General features: G+C 46.5%; 1 protein-coding gene across 1 annotated transcript in view; it reads left to right on the top strand.

The window, feature by feature from the left end:
- The window catches only part of AFF3 (ALF transcription elongation factor 3), a 2,498,221-nt gene that overhangs the window by 2,212,872 nt on the left and 259,431 nt on the right, over positions 1–25,918 (top strand). The gene's annotated exons all lie outside the window — the stretch shown is intronic.

Here is a 25,918-nt window from a genome sequence, read left to right as displayed (position 1 = left end):
CCCCCTTATCCAGAAACCAATCCATTCATTCACGAGGCCTATTCTGCCCGCCTTTTGCTGCCCTCTTCTCGGCACACACAGACCCCGCTGTGAGTGCCGGCGAATTTCCCTCGCCGCCCTCTCCCATCCAAATCCCTCCATCCTTTCAAGTTTGACGGTATCCCCGCGCTCCCCCAGGAAAACCGCCCACGCCCACCGCAGTGGGGGGTCTCCATTGCAGCGCGTCTCCGAAGCTCGACTCCCTCACCCGCGCACACCGGCTCCGGCAGTCCCACTGTGACCGGGCGAGCCACGAGCCTGTTCGCGAGCCTGCTCACTGCAGCGTGGCCCACGCGCGCACGCCCTGCGCTTCTGCCCCCTCTACACGACCGGCGGCGGCTGGCCTCACCCGAACTTCGTGGGGACCGCGAGTGCCAGTGTATCAGCACTCCCCTGGAGCCGTTTGTGGGCCGTACCCTATCGTTGCAACGTTGGCGACACACCAGACTCCACCTAGTGACAATCCTTTGGCAGTCATTGGCTGAGAGATTGTGTCTGTGAACTCTGCTTCGTGCCCACTGAAACAGCACTGCATCCTGTATTAGGAAAGCTCCTCCCAAGCGAAGAAAACTTGAACTGCAGGCAATAAAGGATTCTGTCGGGACATCTCATCAACAAACCCATCCTCCACCCTGCCTACCCGCAACTTCAAGGTGTTGCTTAAAGAAACTCATTTCACAACAAAAGAAAATATTGACTTTCAACTTAGGCAAGAGATTGCCGGGGCCCACTTCCCCTTGACCCTGCACCTTGCCACCCTCCCGGCGCCATACCAAGAAAATTTGAAGCTGCCACAACTCAAGACAATACAGGGAGCTCTCTCTCCCCTGACCCTGCCCAGCATCTAGTGCTCCACCGTGCCGCAAGAACACTGTAAACAATAATAACACAGGAGACGTTAGAGGCTTGCTGCCCCCTCCCAGGGTAGCTGAATTAAGAATCCTTGAAACTTACACAAGACAGGAGACTGCAGAGGCTCTCTTCCCTTTGATCCTGGACAGCACCCTGCGCTACCCCATCCTGTTCAAACGGAAATACTCCCACCGAAAGAATACTGCAACAACATCAAAACCAACCAAATCACAGGAGACCGCAGGGGCTCTCTCCCCTTTTATCCTAACCAGAACATTGTGCTGCACCGCATTGTCCAAAGTGAACACCCGAAACAACCGGAATACAGGAGACTGCAGGGGCTTGCTCCGCATTGGCCCTGCTCTAGGTGCCGCAACAAGAAACTTTGAAGCTCACACAACACAGGAAACTGCAGGGACCCTATCCCCTTTGATCCTGCCCAGCACCCTGTGCTACACTGTACCACCTAAAGTGCACACCCGACCTTGAACTTACTAAAAACCCAGGAGACTGCAGGGGTTCCCTCCCCTTTGATCCTGATCAGAACATTGTGCCGCACCATACTGCCCAAAGTGAACACCCGAAACAAACGGAACACAGGAGACTGCAGGGGCTTGCTCCCCTTTGATCCTGCCCTAGGTGCTGCAACAAGAAACTTTGAAGTTCGCACAACACAGGAAACTGCAGGGGCCTTATCCCCTTTGATCCTGCCTAGCACCCGGTGCTGCACTGTACCACCCAAAGTTCACACCCGATCTCGAAACTACTAAAAGCCCAGGAGATTGCAGGGGCTCCCTCCCCTTCGATCCCGACCAGAACATTGTGCTGCACCATACTGTCCAAAGTGAACTCCCGAAACAACCGGAACACAGGAGACTGCAGGGGCCCACTCCCCTTTGATCCTGTCCTAGGCGCTGCAACAAGAAAATGTGAAGCTCACACAACACAGGAAACTGTAAGGGCCTCCTCCCTTTTGATCCTGCCCAGCACCCTGTGCCGCACTGCACCACCCAAGTGCACACTCGACCTTGAACTTACCAGAATACAGGAGACTGCAGGGACTTGCACCCCTTTGATCCTATCCCGGGTGCGGCAACAAGAAAACCTTGACCAGTACCAATCCTTCTAGTGCTGTACTAAGAGACATATTCACTCTGAAATGCAAACTGGGACTTTCCCAATACCAAAACTGGCAAAATCCCTAGAGACAACAGGAATCCACATGTCCGCCTCACTGCAAAGAAAAAAGACAACGCGACCAAACACAAGGCTTACAGGAAAGCTTCATGCAGACGCTTCACAAACAACAATGGAACAAGCATTCCAAAAGAAGAACTCAAGTAAACATCCTACCGAAAATCGATCCCCCCGAAACAATCCCGAAACAATCCAGAAACACACATCCCAGAGCATGAAATAGTCAAACAACCAGAAGAACTGGAACAGACCTCCTTAGAAAGTCTAAGTGAACCCTCACCAAAACCAAATTCCAGACCAACAGATCCCAATTAGCTGGGACCAAACTGAAAATCAGTCAATAACGGAATCAAATGACCAAACCAACCATCCAACCCCCAAAGCTCAAATAGAAGAAAACGGGAACGTCCAAGCTAACAAACAACCAGAAATGCAATATGAACTGAAAGACACACATAAACAGAGCGAAACAACTACACACCCAACTCTCCCAAAAATCCAGTCCAACCCATCAACGTCCATCGCCAATGATCCAATTAGAGACAGACAATCAAACACAACCACAAATCTGCCAGTAGTCGAAACATCAGCGAACACCCAGCATCAAACGACAATGAAGAATTACATAAACAATTTAGCCGAACGAAAACTCCGGGAGCACCAATGGCTGGGATGACTAAAAAAGAAAAAGCGAAACAGGCAAAACTACAGTAGCTACAAATTCACACAGCTCAAAAACTATTAAAAAAACCTCTCAACTTCCCCTTGAATACAGCAACAAGTAAAGCAGCTCGTCTATCCCTAGACATCACTGAAATAGAATCCATCATGAATAGTGCAGAAAGAAGGAAAGAAATCTTCGGCGAACCAACACAATTGGCAACACCATCCTGCACCTCTACGCCACTACCAAACAAAACTAACCAGCAGAACTGCAAATCCCATGAAAAACAACGACAACACAGAGAACCACCACATCATTTGCATCTCAAAATAAAAAAGGAACAGAAAACAACGCAATTTGAGTATGATGTCGAAGAATCCTTTCATACGCCAGCGCAAGGAAACGACACAAACTATCCAACCCCAATAACTGGCGATACAGGAAAACATCTTCCTCAGAATGACGACAATGAAAATCAGAGACTTCCAACAACAATGCTTGAACTACAAAATATGCTGCTGGCAGTGGTATCACAATCCATGGTACCCTTCCTTAAACTACACAAAGCAATAAAAGACAATATACGAGACCAAGCCACTCTCCTGGCAATGATCCATACCAAGAAAATACACACAGAAGACTTTAAAAACACAATAGGAAAACGTTTAGACTATGAAGCAGAACAATCCCGCACCTGGCAACAAAGACTATTCGAGATTGCACGAGGCGACAAAGAAGAAAAGATCCAATTTACCAAAGAATTAATGGTATTGCTCAAAAACCAACAACAACAAATGCCCATGCCTCAGAATATGCCAAAAGAAAACATACCACCCTGTATGATACCTAGAAAAACTGAACCTTGACCAACACAGATCAACATCAGGCAAACCTTCAACATCTTCACCGACCCAAAAAACAAACCCACCTAACGCATGGAAAGAGAAAATAAAGCCGATGAACGGCCCAAAAAACACGACCGGCAATGATACCTTCGGGATCTTCGGCCCAGCAAAGAAAACTGATAAAGAACTAAAAAGGAAACCCACCAAGCAAACGCAAAAGCAAATGGGCTCACAAGCTTTCCTCCGAAACTTGTCGATACCAAAGCTGATCCCAGAAAAAACATCCAAAAATCCAACCACGGAAAAAACACCCAAAAATCAACCCAAGAAGTCTACATTGAAACAACCGGACCTATCAGCACAAAATCTAAGTAAAAAACCAGTAGCTGCAACTGCGATAATACATAAGGAACAAAGCCTGGAAACAGACGACCTACTTAACCTAACGACGCACGAGGACCCACCTCCACAGAAAAAATGGAAACGAAAAGACAATTGAATGACTCAAGTCTAATAGTCATTGACAAATATCAACCAAACTACTCTATCAGCTACACGATCTCGTGCGAAGAAATCTCAGACAGATCATTGACCGACCCAACCTACGTTTCAATCCAACAGTCAGCATATGATGAAATCTCTTCAACCTCACTAGCCAACGAAACAAGGCGTAGCATCGGAACCAGCTACTCTTCAATCCGTTTAGTACAAGAAAATTCTGGGGCGCAAAACCCGAGAGAACACACAGATCTATCCCAACTAATATTCCTGAACCCATTTCAGTCAACAGAGAGCTACACGTTGGAAATAGAAAATATCAACAGGCCTACCAAACTGGTTCTAAACAGAGCAAACATCTTAATACTGTTTCAAGCAATCTCAAACCTGAACCAACTTCGTTCCAGAGACATCGATCTAGTCATCTTTGTAGATGAAAACTCGAATGACAAAATATCGCTGAAACTACATAATAAAACAACCATGGATCAAATCTTAATATCAAGAGATGCGCTACACAAACTTGGTTTTAGCTGCACGTCCGATATCAAAGCAAGTGCGAATCACCATAGAAGAAAACCCTAGAAGCACCTTTACATCAAATCAAAGACAAGAACATCCCAGGAATCAGCACAAGGAGCGGCACAATAGCCCAAACAAACTTGCAACTGTGTCCGGCCACTTCAAGAAGATTGCAGACTATAATTCCAAACGGGAACATACTGACGCAACCAACAACAACGACGATCGCCAAGTCAGACGTCAGTGTACCCCAGAGGACAGTGTAAATAACCATGATGAAACAAGGATGAGTTACAACAACGATCGTCCAATCAGACGTCAATATGTATCGGAAGACAGTCTAAACTACTCAGACGCTACAGAGCTGAGCAACATCTCATAACCACCAATCAATACAATAAACACTTGGACCCTGTGCTCATGGAACACACCGGGAAACTCCCATCTGTTTAACGACCAATCACCCGAATTTGACTCATATCAGATTATCTGTTTTCAAGAAACTTGGCTTTCCAACACCCCATTCTGTGACGGCTTCCTAGCCTTCCTCAACCCAGCCCCAGTAAGAACTAAAGGTAGACCCTCATCAGGTCTGCTAACGTTAATCAAGATCGATCCCACATGGTCTATATTGGAAACCACAAATATCAACCCGCGGATACAAAATACAGTTCTAAAAATAACAACAAAAGGAGGCCCTGATTCCGACCCATCTATACCGCAGCATGAAAGAAAAATTTCAATCATGAACTTGTATTGGAACCCAGCTGCAATCAATAACGAAGCTTTCTTGGACGGTGTCTTCCTAACAATCGACAACCTCACCCTCAAATATGCAAGAATCAAATTCATATTATGTGGAGACCTAAATCTCCATTTATGGCAAAAAGACGGACAACCTATTCCTAATGAAAAATTAACAATCCGTGCAAAAAAATGGACAAAAGAAATCAACATCCGTAACTTACTACTTATCGATTATCCTATGGATGAAACAAACAAGCCTTTACCCACCTGGTCCCGAGGCAAATCATCCGCCATAATCGACTACATCTATCTCTCGAATGAACTGAGAGCCACAGTAGAAACAGCAAGCATAATCACAACGACAAAGAGCAACCATAACCAACTAGTCGTACATGGACAAGACATGCCACGCCGACCACAGCCCAATCGACCTACCCCGCTAGAAGTCTGTACAGCTGGAAAAAAATTATGCATAACCCAACAAGCAATAACCTCATTCACAAGACAATTTATGCAAACCACTCTTCCTGATGACCAGAAATTAAACTACCATTGGCTAGTTCAACCCTTTTATAAACCAACTACACAACAAACCTCACAGACTCATCGGCACTCCTATAAGAAGGAGGTTACCGAAAGGAAAAGGGCACTGAGAAACATTGTGCAGCAATTAAAGAAAAGAAAAGACAAAGAATTGTTCATTAAAATAAAAGCGGCAAAACAAAACTACAACAATTGGATTAAAACACATCACATGATGCTACTACAAGCAGATGCAGAAGCAATAAACCTACAAAACACACAACCTCCGGGACCTATGGAATCTGCTGAACAACAATTCAGCACACCAACAAAAACTGATAGGAAATGTGACAGAACAGCGATAGATCGAACATTACACAAAAATATACAAAGCCCGGCCATCAGAAACTGAAACCAAATCAAAGAGACAGAATATAAAGTGGACAGTAATCTGCAACTATCAAGACATTTTTGACATGATACAAAAACTCAATATATCCCGTGCTCCAGGTCCTGATGGGACAACAAACGCGTTGATAAAGAAAGATCCGCACTCATGGGCCAACCTCATGAGGAACATCATGACACTCATAAACAAGCTCAACCGGATACCTACATCATGGAAAACTGCAACCATTGTACCCATTCACAAACAAGGATCGAGAGATGATCTGACAAATTTCCGCCCATTGCATTACTTGACCCCTTAGGAAAGCTGTTTGCGCGATTCTTCTAAAAAAACTCAATCAGTGGGCAACCGAGACACATCGCTTTTCAACAAGACAAACTGGCTTCACCCCCAAACGTGGGGACAAATATCAATTTACTCTTGCTAAACCTGATAAAACATGAAGCAATCCACAACAAAACAAAAATCTACGCGGCATTCATAGACCTACATATGGCCTTTGATGGGATATCCTGGCAAAAACTCTGGAACAAACTCGAAAAATGGAAATGCCCTAATGACAACTTGGGGCCAATCAGACAACTCTATTCAAACACCTCTATAACAATAAGACTCACGCGAGAAGGCCATACAACACCGAAAATATCAGCTGAAAATGGACTAAAACAAGGATGCCCCCTAGCAGCTTCACTGTAAAATCTCTTCACTACTGACATCGAGACTCATCTACAACCCGATGCCCTTAACCCCCCAAAGATCAATTCAACACCGGTAAAAATCATGACATATGCAGATGACATTATCCTCCTGGACAAGACACTTTCAGGCATACAAAACAGTCTCGGTCAACTAAGCCACTACATGAACCTCAATGAACTAACTATCAATACAAAGAAGACGAAAATTATGCAACTGACCAGATTGATCAATAATAACGGAAAACAACAAAAAATCTATCTAAATGACAATCAGCTTGCAGAAGTAACAACATTCAAATACCTAGGAATCCATATAAACCAATCCAAATCTGAAAAAGAGTGGACTCTGAAATTAGAATAAAGGATCCAATCTCTGGCAAGACAAGGATGTGTGATCCAGCGAAAATTTGGCAAATACTCATTCAAACCCATAACTACATACTATAAACAAAAGGTGATTCCAACAATAGTTTATGGAACAGAAGCCATGATAAATGCAACGGACTATGGCTGGACAAAATTAGAAGCCTTCTTCTGGCGTAAGATTCTGCAGCTGCCACCTTCTTTCCCCTCTGACCAGGATCAGACACGAAGTAGCAGTACCATCATCAGTTCAATTGTCTCATGGAAACAACTAGACCTATACCGCAAGCTCCTCACCGATGAGACAACACCGGCAATTCAAATCTTGCAGACCCATGAAGGAGCGATGAACAACACAATGCTTGCTAAGTGGAAAGACAACCTAGAGCAACTTATGAAAACAGAAGAAATTTCATATGAAATGTTCACGCTACGCCCTCAACACGCAAAAACAAAAATAATGAAAAATGACTGGATAAAAACCCTGGAAGAAAAAACAAAATACACCCTCAACCTACAATGCAAGATAGACATCAGATCCATTAACAAACTACCAGCCTACCTGACCATCTTCCCTGATCCCAAAATGCGAGCAATATACCTGAAAATCCGAATGAACACAATACCAACACGCTCTTATCTAGCCAAAACCAGACAAATTCCTCCAACAGATCACTTTTGCTGCTTCTGCTCAGACACTCAAAAGTCAGAAACGCTCTTCCACTTACTAATGGAATGCAACAAATTGTCTGAACAAAGATCCAGGTTTGGCACCTACTACAAGTTCAGAGAACAGACGATGGAGACAGAAGAGAGATGGATGGAGATGCTTAACGGCAGATCGCATAAACTCATCCTTACAATATGCCAATTTCTACAAGAAATTGTAAGTCTTGCCAAACCTGCAATAAGTTAAAAGGAAACCTTGGAAAACTGGAGACAAATTAAAAGTTTTTAAAAAATGAAACTATAACATTTAAAAAAAAAATAATTGATTTTACCTGCAACCTAACTAATTTAATTTGACTGCATGCAGCATTTGCTGTAAATGGACGTAACCTGCAACCTACCTAATTCAATTTAACTTTATGCTGCATTTTGCCATGCATGGATTTTACCACCAACCCACCTAATTCCACTTTTTGCAGCATTTTGCTGTAAATGATTGTTACCTGCAACCTACTTAATTTGACTTTAGCAGCACTCTGCTGCAAAGGGATTTTGTTGAAAATGTCATGCTCAGTCTTGCATTGTAGACTTTTCTAATGCACTTGTACTAAAACTAGCATCTAGATGCCTCTGGGTTTTGTGTGCTGCTATAAATGTAAAAAAAGAAATACAAAAAAACAGCTGGTAGAAGATCTGATCATACTGGGTTTAGGATATATTCTGGCCCCGTCCTACCACCCTACTGACACATATAGGTCGATGATGAATAGGTAAAAAAGAACCAACTCATAAGAACAAGAAAGTTATAAGAAGAGGAGCTGGCGTGTCTGGCCCCTCAAGGGTGGGCTTACACATGTGTGATAGGGGGAGCTCATCAGCCGTGCCTTTCGAATGTGCCCAGCCCTCAAGTCAGGTGCCTCATTGCACTGGCTAGAGCAGATACCCTTCCTCTATCAAATAATTTGAAGTAATGAAACAGTGCCCTTAGCGCTAAGTGTAAAATGTACAAGGGAAGGATGAAAATGTGCAGCATTTCCTCCTCACGTGCCCAGCTTACGGTTCATTAAGTTCAAGAAGTATTAAACCTCATTTACTGAAGAAAGCTCCCTCAGAGAATGGGAATAGAACTATGTCCCTTCTTCTGGGGGACTTTGTGCAGAAACGTTTTGATGGGAGGGCAAAACGAGCCCTTGCCCCGGGCCCCCACCTTGGGGGGGGGGGCCCACAAAGCAGCCTGATCTAAAGAAGTACGATTCCATTGTTCATAAGATTTAAATAGCACACACCTGGATTTTTAATGGCATGCTGCTGAGGCTCTAAACCTATTGCCTGACTATTTTGAGAAGTACAAACAGCATTGATCAATTCATTATATAATGCTTTCTGTGTTCACTGTGTTATACGTAGTTTGTGTGTTCCTTACACACAGCTCCTGTAGCATTCTTTGCTTGCTGTGGGAATTATGTTGATCATGTGCAATAGTGGAAGTTGAAATGGATATTGACAAACTGAGTGCCACAATGTTTCAGAAGTTAGCTCAGTGTGTTAAGCACTAATTGCAGAGATGTGTGTTCATATACAAGATTAGAATTGCACATTCCAGCATTGCTGGCTGAGCCTTTCCTATGTCTGAAGTCTATAAACCTGCCTCCATATCCACTTAGTTTTGCAACACAACAGGTGCTTTTATCGCCAATGTACCCACACTACATAGCAGTTGCTTTAAAAACGAACCTATCATCCGTATGGTGAAGATGTAGAAATTGGTTTGTTCAGATGGGGTGCTGTAAAAGCTAGGCAATCACCTCCAGCGATGAGCATAAACTATTAGTCCAAGAGGTGAATAAGTATCCAAATTCAAGACTGTGGAACAAAAGCATTCATAATTGTATCCTGGCTTCCCCAACAAACTATACAGTGATCCTGGCCAAATCATCTAATATCTCTTACATTACTGTGCTGTCTTCTGTGAGGTTTGCCTTCTTGAATACTGGTAGCATTGTTTAGCCCATTACTTGATCTTTCTTCTTATGCAAGGCATTTGAGTGGAAGGGGTGGTAGACAAAAGAGAGCGGATCAGATGTTGCAGGCCTCGGGCAAGCATATTTTAAGGTCTGCTCGTTTGACACAAAAAATGGTTTGCTTTTTTGTAAAAAGTCAAAGGTTTTTCTGCAAATTTATAAATGACAATTTCGCAAGCCACTGTTTTGGAAGTATTTAAAGCTTTAAAATACTAAAAACAAACCTAGATTAAATCTGTTCAATCACATGGATTGGAATGTTGGTATTTATATACTTCTCTTGTTGCTGGAGAGAATGAAGTTAGAATCATTAGCATTTTGCGCAACACCCTTCTATAATATTTTGTTATTAAAACATTGACACGTTTGGTAATGTGATTTCCAAGGCAGTTTTATAAAATTTGATTATTTTAGTTCATGGTGAGAACTGGAAAAGAAAGTGTTCAAATGCAGAGTTGGCACAAATCCCAACTTCATCCATTAAACATTGTGTGGTCCTTGGCATCTCATTTAATCGTGTATTGACTAACCGCTCAGAATTGCCAGTCCCAAAACCTTTCAAAATTGTCAGCACTTCAGATAGATTTCCTTCTGAGGGAATGATCTTCAAAAAAGCCTCATTCGTGGTTTCACTGGCTATAATGTTGCTTCCACTATAACAGTGAGTATTGATATATTGCACACCACAGGCACTTGTTCCTTTGATCTCTAATGGCAACACTATTTGAAAACCATGTGCCACTTCTAATCTCTGTCTGTCTGGATACAGGCACCTTCCTGGTAGTTTCTAATCTGCATCCACTATCCATGCCATGGGATGTGTAGCGTTCTCCTTCCTTCCAATTGGTTTATTCTAGCCATGCTTCAGCACTTGTGTATTCTGTGAGGCAGCTAATATGAGTTTTGTCTATTCTGGGATCCATGTACCTATAACGTACAGTCCTGCATTAAAATTATAGGCTGCATACCTTCCTGGATGCTATTGATAAAAAGTCTCCTGTATCTATATTAGAACAGAAGTAACCTCTTCGTAGACTGCTAATGTTGGCTTTCAAATGCTAATTGTTTATCATTCTGACTAGAGCAAGAATGAAGAGGCTAAGGGGAGTTAAAGGGAGTAAGCATGCTTATTTTGAATGCTGCAAGTCAGCATATCAACCTATGGGTTCTGATTGCGATGAGGGGAGGTGACCAGATATTCTTGTTCCTATGGTTTGGTGGAGGGGGCCCCAAAGATGTCTGTGCCCAGGTGCCCAAAAGTGCTTAAGATAGCCCTTACTTTGTGATCATCGCCAAATTAGCGGCAGGTTTCATCTACGGAGCTTGGTGTCAGAGATTAACTATACTAGGCATCCAGGCCTCGCAAATTCCCCTTACGCTCTCGCATTGGCCAGTGTCCGTTTCAATGTACACAACCAATGAGTACTGTTCTGCAATGCTTGTTTGCAATTTGAGTTAATTTGTTGTGCTGCCTTCTGTTCCCACTAGATGGAAGCAGCGTGCACAGCATTTACTATAGAAGGATCATGTCACGGCTTCATGGAGGGGTGACTGCCCTATTGGTAACAGGTTGTGGAAGGGTGAGGAGGGTAGATGTGGTCTCTGGAGCTGCGGCATTCACTGTGCTTAGAGAACTGAGGGGTCTGATTGCCTGCTTGGAGTCCCTATCCATAGCAAAACTTTCATGCAGTCAGCCCTGTGGGGTCACCAGACTCCAGGCTCATTTATATTCTTGATAGCAAGATAACAGTTTTATGAGGCACACAGCAGGCACACAACGACCATTGGGCACATTGGGCTTTAACCCTGACGCCCCCGTTCCTCCCCTGAAAGTTTGGTTGATGTGGACTTGACCTCGCTCACCTACAGAGCTTTCAGGACAAGAAAGGTAATAAACGGTACCTGGGACTGAGCTGGTGAAGGATGTTAGCACTGGCATGTTAAGTGCATGCTTGGAAGGGTGTAAAGGGAAAGGAGGCAACTCATCTTTACAGTAGTCCTTAAATGTCTATTTTCCGACATGACGTGGATAGTTATGGAAGTGTTTGGCATTGGAGCCTCAGTTTAAGAGTCTCACTAGAATGTTTAAAGAGGTTGGATGCCCAAAACACCACATTTGGTCAGGAATACCCACATAATCCAAGTGACTCTTCTCAAATACATTCTGGGACTTGTCTTCCATTCAGTTAGGGACAAATAGAGCTACAAAGATGATTTGTTTTCCCTAACAATTTTATATTAGGCGTTACATATTGTAATGTTTCTCTGTGTACTTTACAAGCAGCCGCTATCAGACTGTATAATTGTGATATTACCAAAATAAACGTGTGTACGAAGTAGAGCTTGGAAGATGTGTGGTAAGGTGCCTAAATTGCTGGGTAGAAATCATGGCTTCACTGCTTAACCAAATGTGTAATCCTGCGCAAATCATTTAATTCTTCCCAACCAAAGCATTACCCTGCTGGCAACTGCCAATAGAAATAAGCATTTTGTCCTTCAGTCCAATCATGTTTTCGAGGCGATGTAGGTGACCTGATGATCATTAAATTGCACAATTTGCTGCTAACTTGTCACTAGTTCCCGCAAAGATGACTTGCTGAGAACACCCCCACACAAGTAAGTTTTACCCCACGGACAGTCTGAAGTTTCCGTCTAGTTGCGCCCCTGGCCCACGGGTTGGTGGTTCAACATCCTTTCTGAGTGTGTGTAATAAACATGTTAGAGCTTTTCAAAGAGGATTAACATTGCTGACTCATTTCCCTTTAATTAGGCAGACTCTAGGATTTAAGAAGCCCTGCGCAGCAATAGATATGCAGAGCTCCTATTTTATCATTCCGACATAAAAGAAAATGTCATCAGAAGAAATGACATGAGACTTTGCTACTCAAGCAAGGTTTTTTAATAGCACACATGCAGTGCGAACTGAATGACTTGTAGGGATTTCTCCTTTTGGCAGATAAGGCACAGTGATATATCGTGATGTGTCCAGGGTCACACAAGTTAAGTAGAGGAACAGGATTTTACAACTTTCTGCAACTTTGGCACTTGACCTCGTATGTTTCCGGATCTAGTTGATAGAAATGTGTGTGCTGTTTTATAAAGAGAGCTCAAAGTACACATCATAATAAAGCAACCTGACATTTGTATAAATACTTACAGAAATAGTAAGTGAAAGATGACACAGGGTGCTGTCTGTTTTATATGAGGAAGCTAATGTGACGCAATCTAAGTGTATTTTATGTAGCACATGTTATTTGCCTTTAAAAAAGGCATGGATCTGGCTGAAACCTTACGAATTCTTCCACAAGAAAAATGCACCCATCACAGATCTTACCACCAAAACATAAAAGCGCATTTGAGACTTGGTTATTGAAATTAACAATCACTAATGACGAATTCATGGGTCGATTGCATTTCTCTTTGGTCGAGTAGATTTACTCAGTTACTCGACCTGCAGGTCTAGCAGGATTTTTAAACTTCTTCGAGGACTCGCAGCCAATGATTGCAGATTCTTAAGTTGTCCCAGGGGCTGAGAGAGAGGATGACTTTGTACACTTTTATCACCTGGCTCTGCCTGGGGTCATAGCCATGCACCCTATTTGAGTAGTCTATAGTTGGATGGTCTCCAGGGAGGCAAGGGTGTATTTTGAACATGATAACAATTTTTTTTTTCAAAATATACATTTTATTCAGGTATTAATCAGTAATAACAAGAAAGAAACAAATTAAACAGTAGACATCGGAATTAGCGCATGATTGTGGTGGAATAGTTCATTACAATTGAAGGAATAGATAATAGGAGAGGGAATTTAGTATGCAACTCATTCATAGCAATATTTGGGCAAGAAATTGGCGAGAGAGGGGGATATCTCTATACTGGACCAAGCCGCGTCCATGCAAAGTTCAGTTCAGCCAGCGGACGCTAGGCGACTTTAGTGTGAGGGCCGGGTAATGGTCTGCATAGTCCATGAATGGGGCCCAAGTGTTCTGGAAGGGAGTGAGGTTGCCCAGGCGAATTGCAGTGACTTTTTCTGCAGTAACAATGTCCCAACACTTAGCCCACCATAGCGGGATAGAGGGGCACTCGTGGTGCTTCCAGAGACGAGCGAGGGCAATTTTGGCTGCCAATAGTAGATGAGTGCAAAGGCGAGCTGCGTTTCCTGACATCGGCACATCCGCTTCCCCCGGGTCAACCAGTAAAATTATTCCAGGGTCCCACGGGATGTTAAGGCCTGTTATTGCTCGGACATGCGTCAGGACCCCCTTCGAATAGTGCGCCGTTTTAGGGCAGTCCCATAGGAGGTGGAAAAGCGAGCCATTCTTGCGTGCACCCCCTCCAACAGTTCAGTGAGGGCCTCGCGCCCGCTTTATGGAGTTGGGTTGGTGTAATATAGTACCTGAAGCATACTTTATATCCCCCTTCCCTATTGGTAACACATTGGGTACTCTTGTGGAGTCTTGACCAAATTTTGTCCCAAGCATCAGGCTCCAAGGAGCGACCCAAGTCCCTCTCCCAGTTCAGCATGTACCTTTCCTTCGCTCCAGGGTTAGCTTTTTCTAGGAGTTTGTAGAGGGTGGAGATCTTACCTCTTGGAGGGGATGCTGTCACTGATAGTTCGAGGGGAGTTAGGTCCCTGGAGCCACGTTCTCTGACGGAGCGTTGTGAGATCCAGTGCCGGATCTGAGTATACCGGAATCGTTCCTCCTCAGTGATATTGAACTTCGCCTTGCAGTCCTCAAAGGTAAGCGGCTGGCCTTCCTTTAAAAAGTCTGAGATTTTGTGGAGGCCGCCCTCTGGCCACTTGGCAAAGCTACGGATGCAAAGGCCAGGGGAGAAGCCCGGGTTACTCCAGATTGGGGTCAGTGGGCCCAGTGAGCTTTTGATTCCCCACTTTCTGTTTGCAGCTTTACAACTGTTCACTGTGTTACAAGTTGCTGGAAGCCGGGACATTGCGGGTGGGGCTTTCTGGGATTGGATGTGAGGCAAGTCAGAAAGGGGGGATTTACACCATGCTTCCTCCAATTGCAGCCAGGCTGGGCGATCTACTGAGCGAGTCCAAGTGAAGGCGTGCGCGAGTTGCGCTGCGCGCCGATATCTAGAGATGTCAGGGACCCCCAGACCACCAAGTTGTCGGCTGCGGATCATGATTTTCCTGGCAATGCGGGGTCTTTTCCCACCCCAAATAAATTTCATAATATCACATTGTAGAGAGGCAAGATCCGCTTCCGGAATGTGAGTTGGGAGCGCTTGGCAATGGTAAAGCACTCTGGGGAGTAAGTTCATTTGTACCACGGCAGCCCGGCCCAGCCACGAGATCTCCTGTTTGTCCCACCGTTTCAGGTCTGCGCGTAGTGATTTAAATAGCTGAGGGAAGTTGTATTTGTAGATTAGTAGGCTAGATTTGGGGATCTGGACACCCAGGTATTCCAGCGAGGTGTTAGCCCATGGGATTGGAAAATCAGGACATAGGGCGTTTCCCTGGCGCCTCGGGAGGTTGATAGGAAGGATAGAGGACTTGCCATAGTTCACCCTGAACCCAGAGCATGCCCCAAATGCTTCTAATTCATCGAGTAGGGGCTGCAGCGAGCTGGCTGGATCAGTGATGGTGAAAAGTACATCATCGGCGTAGAGCGCCACCTTGTGTTCAGTCCCGCCTACCACAACCCCCTTGATGTTAGGATTGAGGCGGATTCTTGGTGCGAATGGCTCCATCGAGAGGGCGAACACCAAGGGAGATAGCGGGCACCCCTGGTGAGTCCCACTGGACATAGGGATGCTCGTCGATTTCCTCCCATTGACTCAGAGTCACGTTGATGGGTGTACATAACATGCCATTAACCAGGTTATAAAGTTGTGACCTAGGCCCATATAGGAGAGGGTGTACCGGATGAAGTCCCAGTTCACTACATCAAACTCCTTATGTGCGTCGAGAGAGATTACAAGGAGTGGAATTTCCATCCTGTTCGCGGACTCGATGATGTTGAGTGTACGCCTGATATTATCGTGTGTCCCTCTGCCCGGGATAAAGCCCGTCTGGTCTTTGTGAATTAGCTCGGGAAGAATCCTAGCTAGTCTGGCCGCTAGAACCTTTGAGTAGATTTTCCTGACAGTATTCACTAGGGCGATTGGCCTGTAAGAGGCCGCTTGCTCAGGGTCCTTTCCCGGCTTCTGCAGTAAGATGGTAGTTGATTTGGCCATAGTATGTGTTACCTTTTTAGTAGAAAGAAATGAATTGAATAGCAATGCTAGTTGCGGGGTCAGAATGTGAGCGAATGATTTATAAAACTTGGGCGGTAGCCCATCAGGGCCTGGTGCGGTGTTTTTAAGCGATTTAATGACATCTAGAATTTCCTCTGCGGAAATCGGGGCTTCCAGGGAGTTTAGAGGGGAAGAGACAGTGGGGGTGTGAAAAGATTCCAAATAGCGCTGATGTTGGGCTCTAACCTCTTGAGATGTGGGTGGACCTTGCATGACCGCTTTATGGTGGTCCAATAGGATTTCAATTATGTCTGAGGTGGCAAATTTACTTATCCCATCAGACCCCTCGAGGCTTGTAATGTTGTTTCTAGTGTGAGTTTTTTGTACCTTAACAACCGGTTCTCCTTATTACTTTTGTGATAAAATTGTTTTGTGTATGCCAGCGCCTTCGCAGTGCGGTCGGCCCAGTACATCTCCAGAGCCCTTCTTGCCTTTTTTAGCTCCCTGTCCGCCTTTCTAGAATATTGGGTTTTTAGGTCTTTTGCTAGGGAGGAAAGTTTGGACTCTAGAGCTTCTGCGAGGAATTTGGAGACTCGAAATTGTTCGGAGGCAGCACTAATAAATACCCCTCTTATAACCGGTTTCATGGTCTCCCATAACAGCCCAATTGGGATTTCGGGGTTCTGGTTCTGGTTTTCCTTAAAGTAGTTGACCAATGAGTCTTCTGCCTCGCCCCTGATCGCCTGATCTAACAACAAGGAATCGTTGAGTTTCCAGAATCTAGGAGGGGGGTCCGGGCCTCCCGAGATAGAGAGGTCTGCCGAAACTGGTGCATGGTCGGAAACCATCCTTGTATGGATTTCGATGTTGCTAAAGCAAGGGAATAAGGTGCTGGAGACCAGCAACACATCGATTCGGGAATGACCTCCGTGTGCGTTCGAAAAGAACGTGTAATCATGGGTGTCAGGATTGGCTACCCTACATAAATCGACCGTGCCCGATTCCCTAAGAAATCTAGCAAATGCAAGGGCTCGGGAAAAGTCAGGGTTGGATGGGAGTAGGGACTTGTCCTTTATAGGGTCAGGAACTAAGTTCCCTCCGACTAGGAGATGTTCTGAGGTAAAAGTTAGGAGCGGGGGGAGTAGCTCGGCTATGAATTTGTCCTGATTTGCATTCGGGGTGTAGATCCCAGTGATTGTTATTGGTTGGTCTGAAATATGACCTCGGATGAGAAGGTATCTGCCCGATGGGTCTTTTTTAAATGTGGGATTGGATAAAGGGAATTTGTCGCTTAAAAGAACCACCACCCCTCGCTTTTTCTCCCCACCAGAGGCGAAAAAGCCCTGTTTGAAGCGCTTGAATTTAATTTGGTGTTCGTCAGCTGGCAGGAGATGAGTCTCCTGGAGAATTACTATATCTCCGTTTAGAGCTGGCAGCCTGTGTTCCACCGATTTGCGCTTCCTGGGGGAATTAAGGCCTTGGCCATTCCAGGTCAGGATGCGGACCTCCCTAGCGTTATTCGGGTCTATTACTTCTGGGCGCATAGCATTTATTGTGCAGGCAAGCTATGTAAGGGCTGCAAGGCTGTGGAACCTTCCTGAGTGAGCGTGGTATTGTGCTGCAATTACTGATGGCCACGAATAAAACTATAACCTTTAACTGGGGTTTTTGGGGAGTTGAACAGTTCCTTGAACCCAAAACTGCCCTCTCCCCTCCCCAAAACTGTGGGAATGAGACCATAAAGCTCATTTATGGGGTTACTGGCGGACCCCGTCGTAGGGAGTTGCATCCCACTAGATGAACAGAGAAGCCACCTGGGTCGTGGAATAACAGACCCAGGGGCTGTGTAGAGCATATGGGCCTTGGGCTGTGTGCTAGAATGCATGCCTATTGCCATCCCCCTGGGTATTGGGTGTTATCTCAGTATCTCCCGTGTAAGATGTAGGGAGGCTGGAGAGCTGATGAAAATCGGAAGTCGCGGGGATCACCATTAGAAGAAAGACCTTAGTCTGGCGAGTCGGCAACCGAGGGATGAGCAGGGACCTCCAATCAGTCCGGGTTATGCTGCTTCCGGGGGCCTCGGGGCCCGTGCCGCCCACCAGCACGGGACCAGCGACTGGATATAGGCGAGCCGGGCTGGGATTGAGAGCAGATGGCAAGATCAGAGTCCTCATCTGTGGGTTTTGTTCCTAGGAATTGGCCTGCCTCCTTGAGGTTCCAGATTTGCCTGCGCACACCCTCCCATTCGAAGCACAGAGATGTGGGGTGGCCCCATCGATATTGAATTTTCTTTTCCTGAAGCCATTCTGTAAGGTTACGAAGGGCTCTCCTTTTTTGAAGGGTTATGCTCGCAAGGTCTCGGAATAATGCGATGTTTGCACCTCTGAAAGGTAATTTGTTTCGATGATCTGGCCTCTCTCATTATTTCCTCTTTAACCCTGAAAAAGTGGATCCGGGCGAGAACATCAGGAGGGGAGGATGAAGCTTGCCTAGGTGCCGTGGGATGGACTCTGTCGATCTCCAGCGGGGCACTGTCAGGGAGGATTATGATGAACCTGAACAGGTCTTTAACAAAGCTCTCAAGATCTGCGTTAGTGATTGATGTGGGGATTCCGTGGATGCTGATGTTATTGCACCGGGGACGGTTCTCGCTGTCTTCCTGTTTGAATTAGAGTGCGTCGCATCTGGCTTCCAGGGTTGCAATTCTGTTTAAGCCACACGCTAGTTCGAAAGCGTTGTCACAAAGGCCATTCTCCACCTCCTCTGTGCGCTTTTCCACTTCCTCCACCCATCTGTCTAGAGATGCGATCTTCTTGGTGATCTCCTCCGTGCCCTTATGTATCTCCTTTGTAAGGGCTGCTAGAAGGTCTTTTAAGTCTGTTTTGGTGGTGAAATGCTTGGCCTGCGGTTGCTCCGGTGAAGGAAGAGCGCTGGGTATCGCAGTAGTGGTGGGGTCGGCTTTGCCTGCCTTGTTCTGGCCAGAGTTGGACATCATTGCTGCAATATCTGCTTGTTTCGCTGATTTACCACTCTTCGGCATGGCCCTGCCGAGTGGTAGGAGTAGGGGAGGAGCAGCTTCTGCAGAACAGCCGAATCCACACAAAGATCCCCGGTCTAGCCCTGTCAAACAGGTCCAGTAACGGGGGGAGAATGGCGAGCCCCCCTCCGCTGATGGTCAGTTCAGACCGGCACGGGCGATAGGGATGAGCACAGAGTGATTTTGTGAGCTGCCCAGCGATCTGTTCTTTGCGGGACCGGTGGGCTAGACTCTGCATGCGGGGTAGAGAAGCGTTGGGTGGATTAAATGGGTCAGAGACCCCCCGGTGCCAGGTTGGAGGCGCAGGCGAGGGGGATTAGCGGGTCCAGAGCAGAGCTGCGGAGCAGTAAGTAGAGATGGTTTAGGTGTGAGAGGAGCGGAGGCGAAGATAGCCTGGTCGAGGGCTGCTGTTGTTGGGCTATGAGATTATAGGCGAGGGTGCTGCTTTAGATGACGGTACGCCCCCTGACGTAGATCTAGATTTTCAGGGGCTCTCCACGCGGGCCCCGGCTCCAGCAATGTATATAGGGTCCACTGGGGCGACGTGCAGAGGGCTCTATGCGGGTGCGCTGGGGTCCGGATGGGAGGGAGGAGTGCCAAGGCCACCTCGAGCGTCGGGAAGAGCTTTCACCAGTGTCAATCCGAGCCCCTGTATCCCAGGCATCGCTGACTCGAAGGGGACGTTCTCCAACCAGACCCGGCTCGCCCTGGGCCGCGAGCAGAGGTGGAAGGCGCTGCGCCGAGCGCTCTTACCCAGAGAAAAGTTTACAAGGGGGCCCCCGCTCTGTGGTCCGCTGGATTGCCCCCCGACTGGGGGGGCCGCGCCTTCAGAGAGCTCGGGCCGCAGGCTGGGTCCCGCCGTGCAGCTATACTCCGGGTCCCGCTGGCAGTCACCGAAGTCCTCCGCGGGACGGTAATGTGTCCGGGCTGGAGTGGAGGCTCGTCCGATGTGACTTCTCCCGGTGCCTCGCAGGAGGAGCGGGTGTCAGCGTTGCCTGGCGGGGGTTGAGAGCGGGGATTCCCCCAGGCCCAGGGCCCCCGGGGGTGCAGAAGATGAAGCGGAGGGGTGCCCATCCCCCACCGAGGCCTCGAGTGCTACGGGCGCCCGGTCGCCATTTTAGACTTTCAAACGCAGGTCCGACGGGAGCGAACACTGCTCACCAGGCTTTCAGACGGCACACAACCGCTGCCAACCCCACATGATCGATGCAGCAGGACTTCATAATGCTGTGGATTCTAAGATCGGCTTGGTGGGAGCCCAGGACCGCGGGGAATGTACTCCGACAACGGGGCCGTCCAGGAGCACCTAAGGAGCCATGCCACACGGTCGGCTACCGGCCACGCCCCATGATAACAATTTTTGTGCTACATTTCCATTACTATTTTAGGCATTTTACCATAAAGTGTTGCGTGAGATTAGGGCAATTTTTGCTTGTGTATGAAATCTTATAACCTATCTTTATATAGCGCTCTGTAATTGTTTTATTTTTTTTTTTTTCATTTTGTTATTTTTTTTTTTTATTATTCAAGATACAGATATTATTACATATGTTAGCACATTACAGACTTTGAGTATATCTGGTAAACATAGAGAATGAACAGAGATAATAATTTTCAACAAGAAAGGGTATAACCGTATAGAAGATATATAAAATTAGAAGCATTAAATTGAACAAGAATGGAGTAGCAATTGTAGAAAGTGCTGATTAAACCTGGATTAATATAATACATATCTGTAATGAGTAACTGATATGGAGATATGAGTAGAGAGATGGGGAGACAAAACAGGGAAACAGACAGCTGACATACTAGATACAGAAGGGAGCGAGGTGGAGGGGGCGAAGATGGGTATAACAGATTATTGCATAAAGCTGATTCTTCTCTTACATTGATAATTAAAAACAAGCATTTTTATATAAATATAATCATTCGATTAGTAACGTAAGCATGAGAGTGTATATTCAGGAGCCATGAGCCGTTGCATTGAAACAGTTGAGATAACATGTGAAATAGTGCCACATATGGCTCCGCTTGTTTTCTAAAATCAAACAAGTATCAGTCTCAGCTAACATTACACAACACTACTATTTCTTTATACATAGAGCATTCATTACTCCGGATAAATTAGCGAAGACTAACCCGAACTACGACGCTAAATGTTGGTCATGTGGCCTTTCTCCTGCAACTTATATGCATATGTTCTTTGAATGTTCATATATTGTCAAATTTTGGTACGATATCTGGAAATGTATTCAGCGCATCTTCTCTGTATATGTTCCATTTTCTCCTTTAAGTATATTCTTAGGAAGCGCAGCCATCACAACACAAATTCCACCGGACTCTGCAAGATTATACGACCTACTCATATGTATAGCATTAAAATGTATTACTGCAAATTGGAAAGACTTTCGATCGCTCTCTACCAGAGCATGGTGGAATGCTATATGTCAAACTCACAAATTGGAAATGTGCATGGCAAAAAATCTTAATACAATTGTTTTATTTTTAATTATATATATAGCATGTGTTTTTAAGGTTTCAGACTGTCATTGTTTTAACCTCCATTGTATATACAAGAAAAACCTTAGTTATAGAAACGGTTTGAGATATAGCATCAAAACCCTTAAAAGTCAGTCAACAAACTTTAGTTAAGAGAGAATTAATTTGAAACAGTTCAACATAGCAATAGCCTAGAAATTCAGTGCAAAAACTCTAGTTGAAGTGATGTTAAAGTGATAGCCGGTTTAATGCAACACCGGTTAATATTCAGTTAGTGTTGGAAGCTACGCCAGCTTAACTCAGAGACCCCCATTGCACAGCCGTAAGCACATTTATGACATCATTTATGATATCATTTATTACATCATCAATGTTATCACTGGAAAAGAAATCACAGGAAAATCGCAAGGTACGATTGGAAAAGAATTGCGTCATGGGAAAGAGTGGTAAAAGAGCTATAATAGTAGTGGGTCGGGAGGGAAAAGGAAGAGGGCTGCCCATGTAGAGTGGCAGCGAGAGTTTGGAAGACTTTTTAATTTCCAAGTGTTTGGTCATTGCTCTGGAAATTGGATAATGCTGCAATGCACAGGAGTGATTTATGTGTCAACACAAGGTGGCGCCCCGGTTATGTTTCTATAGGAAATTATCGTGGAAAAATAATATAGGAATGAAAGAAGGGGCAAAATAGTGGCGAAGGGGGGAATTGACCACTGGAAATTGCCATTGGGATGTGGTTATTCACAAATAAATAACAGAATTCCTCCAAACTGCTGTGGCAGAAAAAAAGTAACATTAAGCATCAACAGTAAAGCAATGAGCAATGAAAAGGCAGCTGCATTACTTCTCAGACCCGTGAGATGATACAGCAAAGTAAACCTGTCTCACCTCTGAGGTATATCAGTATAATACACTGGTAAACCTCAGCTACAGAGAATCCGTCTTTAGTGTGCACTTGTACAATATGCATGACCGCATCAAAGGGCAATTGGAAAACGCTGCCCATGTCCTGTTGGGAGATGTTATACCAATGCCTGCCCGGCACGAGTGTGGAGAGAGTGGGGGGTTATCAAAGCAATGCTGTATCTGTATCCACTAATGCCATGCTCCCTGCTTCACACTCATAGCTTTATTTAAAGCGAAACCTATGAGCCAAAGCGTAAAATTATGCAAGTAATGGATAAAATGTACAGACTTGTTGGACCTCCGTGGGGTCCACTCACGTAACTCACATCCACACGACATGGGAGCCTTTGCCTGCTTTACCTCTCTTTATTCTTCCCCTTACAGACCGTTTCCGTGCTCCCCCTTGGCCCTCCCTTTCCTCCCTTCCCGCCTTCCTCTTCCTCCTCCTCCCATTTCCCTTCCACTCTTCTGTGTCCTCTCTCTTAAAGGGGCTCTGCCCTTCATTCACTCGTAACACCCCCCCCCTTTTTAACATGAGACTTCCCGGGCTACATTTGCTCAATGAGCCATTGGGGTCTCTTTGTGGTTCGATGGGGCCTGCTTGGTTGCTCGTGGGTCTCCTCTGCACTCTCTCTTTGCAGTGTTTCATGAGTCTCTGCTCTCTCTTTTTCCTCCATCTCAATCGCTACCTCTTTCGTTGGTTCATGCTCTTCAGAGTATAACTCGTGGAGGAGGGAGTCCTTTGGCGTCATTTTGCTATAGTTCCTTGTCGTAGTTGTCACTTGTTCTTTGTCCCTTGTCGCTAGGATGGGATCTGCGCTTTTCGTCTGTCCTTGGGTTTTGCTTGCCTCTTCTGCATCTTGCTCTGGCACGTGGTCCTTCTTGTGAGTTACTTTGAATGACCTATAGTGAATGCTGATGAGTGCATGCTGTAGTGCTGTCTGGTGGCTGGGACGGCTGTCCCCTATGGCAGGACTCGGTCTCATGTGGATGGCGTCAGGCACTCTGCAATCTCCTTGGGTTGGGTCGCATCGTGACAGTCCTTTTGGCTGTCCTGTCTGTGTTGTCCTCCATTGGACGGCATGGTTTTGGGGTTTCTCTCGGGGTTGTTCTTCTGCCCCTGTCTGGTACAGTTGCCTTGTACCGACGTTTCCTGTGGCTTCCACATTCTACCCCCCGCCCCCGTACGATGTCCCGAAAGGTGCTGGATGGTTGTGAGGCTCATAGACCTCTCGCAGAATGGGTGAGGTTTGTGTGCTAAGAACCGTCCCGTCCCCTTTTGGGTGGGCTAACTCAGGGTAGAGGGGGTGTGCATGCCCGTGACGTCTAGGTGGGCTGGTGTTCGTGGCCTTGGTGTCTTTCCTGATGTCAAACCATGCCATTTAGGTGCTCTGGTATCTTGCCTGGGCTGACGGTGTGGGTTGGCATGCAGAGCTTGTGGGTGGTCCTGTTCTGCACGTTGCCTGAAGGTGACCTCCCTGGCCACAGCGCCAGCATGTTCGTCCAGGGGTTGGGTATGGTTGTCTGTGTGTGTGTTTCCACCCTCGCCCGTGGCATAGCTCTTGGCTCGGACTTTGTTGCCGGTGTGTTCTAAGTCTCTGTCTTCTCCAGGGTCGAGCAGGCTTAGATTGTTGCAGTTGACCTTCCGTGATGGCTGCAATGGCGTCGCGTTCAACTTTTCTTTCAATGGCGGCTGTCTGTGCGGCAATTCTCTCATATGTTTTTGCTAGATTGAGTATTTTCGCTAGGGGTAGGGGCTTTTTGAGAAGATGTTTTCTGAGCGTTGACGAGGTGCACCCTTCTATGATCCTCAGTCTTATAGTTTCTTCATCATTGAAGTTGACAAAGTCGCAGTTTACTATCTTCTGCTGGAGACGTAAGACGAACTCTCCAATGGATTTGTGCGGACGCGCTGCCTGTGTTGGTTGAATGCAAGGCGTTCGTAGTCTTTGTTTGCAGAGGAGGCGTTGGTATGTGGTCCTGTCCTGTGCTGGTATTGTCATTATTATTCCTTTTATTTCCCTTCCGGCTAGATTCTGAAGATGCTGATCTTATTTGGTGGGTCTTGGCTTCCTATTGCTCCTACAAAGTCTTCAAATTCTTCTACCCACTTCTCCCACCGTTGACTCTGGTCATAGTGTGGGCTAAGCGTGAATGGGTTTTGGCGCCTCATGAGGCCGGCGTAGGATGCAGGTCCTGGATCAGCTGCTGGCGTCCCTCCAGTATAGGTGTTTGGTTGTCCTTGGTCTGTCATGGTGTTGTGGCAGTTTGTTTGTGGTGGTTGGGTGGTGTGTCGTCGGTCTATAGGCTGCTTGTCCAGTTCATGGGCATCTGCCCTTTCCTTGCACTCACGTGGGGCTGTGTCTGGGGTTCCACTGGTTGGTGGTGGTAGTTTGACGTTTACTTTGTTCCCTCCTGTTTGTTGTTCACTGGTCCATGTGCCTGGACTGGCTTTTGCTGATGGGTCAGGTCGCAGGTTGTTTATGGCGTCTGCCTTTTTTTTTTTGGTGCCCCCTTTTGTTACAATTGGGCCGTTGGTTCGTGTGGGCAGTGGTGAGGTGGCCTTGTGAGGGGTATTGTGCTGTACTGGTGGCCTGCGCAGTAGATAGGGCTACTGTGGTAGTGGTTGTTGCCAGGGGCCCTTCTTGTGTTGTGTTTCTCTTTTGTCGCTGCTCCTCCGAGCTGCATGGTCTGGTTGCTGGGTCTTGGCCTGCAGTAGTGGGGGAGGGTGTGGGGCCTCTTACCGGCGTACTCCTGCAGTCGTCCTGTATGGAGCGGCGATCCTCTTCTTTGGTCCGCCTGCAGTGCTTCTCACGTAACGGCACTCCTCGTCGGCTTTCTTCCATTGTTGGGGAGTGCGTTCTGGTGGCGCTTTCCTGCTGCGGCTGGGCTCATAGTCCTCCAGCGCTACTCCTCACTGCTGGGCTCGGGGTCCTGCACCTGGGCTCCTCTGCTGCAGGGCTCACGGGCCCTCCTACTTCCTGTTCTGCTGGGTGCACGGGCCCCTCCTTGCTGCGGGTGCACGGGTCCCCGGATGCTGCTGGGCACACAGGCCCTCCTTCACCTCCGCTGTTGGGCGCACGGCCCCTGGATGCTGCTGGGCACATGAGCCCTACAAAACTGCTGGGCGCGCAGGCCTTCCTTCACTGCGGGCGCGCAGACCCTCGGTCACTGCTGGGCACACAGGCCTACCGTTACTGCTGGGCGCACGGGCCCTCCGTCGTCTCTGCTGCC

This window comes from Ambystoma mexicanum, chromosome 7p (genome assembly GCF_040938575.1).
Source record: "Ambystoma mexicanum isolate Mex_15411 chromosome 7p, UKY_AmexF1_1, whole genome shotgun sequence".
Taxonomy (NCBI): Eukaryota; Metazoa; Chordata; class Amphibia; order Caudata; family Ambystomatidae; genus Ambystoma; species Ambystoma mexicanum.
The sequence above is the reverse complement of the archived record's forward strand: the minus strand, read 5'-3'. Positions and strand labels throughout refer to the sequence as shown.